The sequence below is a fragment of the Nanorana parkeri genome, unplaced genomic scaffold, assembly GCF_000935625.1.
Source record: "Nanorana parkeri isolate BGI_ZX_2015 unplaced genomic scaffold, ASM93562v1 scaffold2194, whole genome shotgun sequence".
NCBI classification, from domain to species: domain Eukaryota; kingdom Metazoa; phylum Chordata; class Amphibia; order Anura; family Dicroglossidae; genus Nanorana; species Nanorana parkeri.
Window position 1 is genome coordinate 23825 of NW_017308462.1, and position 617 is coordinate 24441.

The following is a 617-nucleotide window of genomic DNA, read 5'->3' on the forward strand; positions in this document are numbered from 1 at the left end:
CTGCTTGTCCCCGGGGCTCATTCACATCGCTTGTGTTAAGACGCACGTGTTTTGTTTTTTTTATGTCGCGGTGCGTCCGCGTGCGTTGTAGATTATTTCTTGTGATATTTTACATTGAACTGCGATACAAGGCGGCGCGCGTCATCTATCCTCCATCCGCAGGCGTCATCCGGCCCCGCTCCAAGGATACTTGCGTTGGGCCACGCAGCGCGGCGGTGTGAATGAGCCCCAACTGGCGCTAGTGCAGCAAGGACAGCAGCCCCCGTATTGCATTTCATTGCCTAAATGTTGTCCCTGCAAAGAGTGCTGCAAGAGGAGTGAGACTCCAGTGAGAGGGTCAGGCATAGCCGGGAGTTTTATTGGACCAATCGGGGGAAAGAACAGAGGGGATCGGAGCAGGAAATGACGTCTGTTGTGTGACTACATTGTATCCTACCTGTCAGTCGGATTGATAATAATTGATTGGCTCTGTATGTTGCAATGTCTAGGCTTGCCCCTCCCCCAAACCTCCCTCTTCCCCTCCCCCAAACCTCCCTCTGCCCCTCCCACAATCATTTCCCGGGTTGATTTAGACCAGAACTACATCTCCCAAGAGCCCTTTCCATACACAGTATTGG

General features: G+C 52.7%; 1 protein-coding gene across 1 annotated transcript in view; it reads left to right on the forward strand.

Moving 5' to 3' along the window:
- Positions 1-617, forward strand: part of INPPL1 (inositol polyphosphate phosphatase like 1) — a 32168-nt gene that overhangs the window by 14327 nt on the left and 17224 nt on the right. The gene's annotated exons all lie outside the window — the stretch shown is intronic.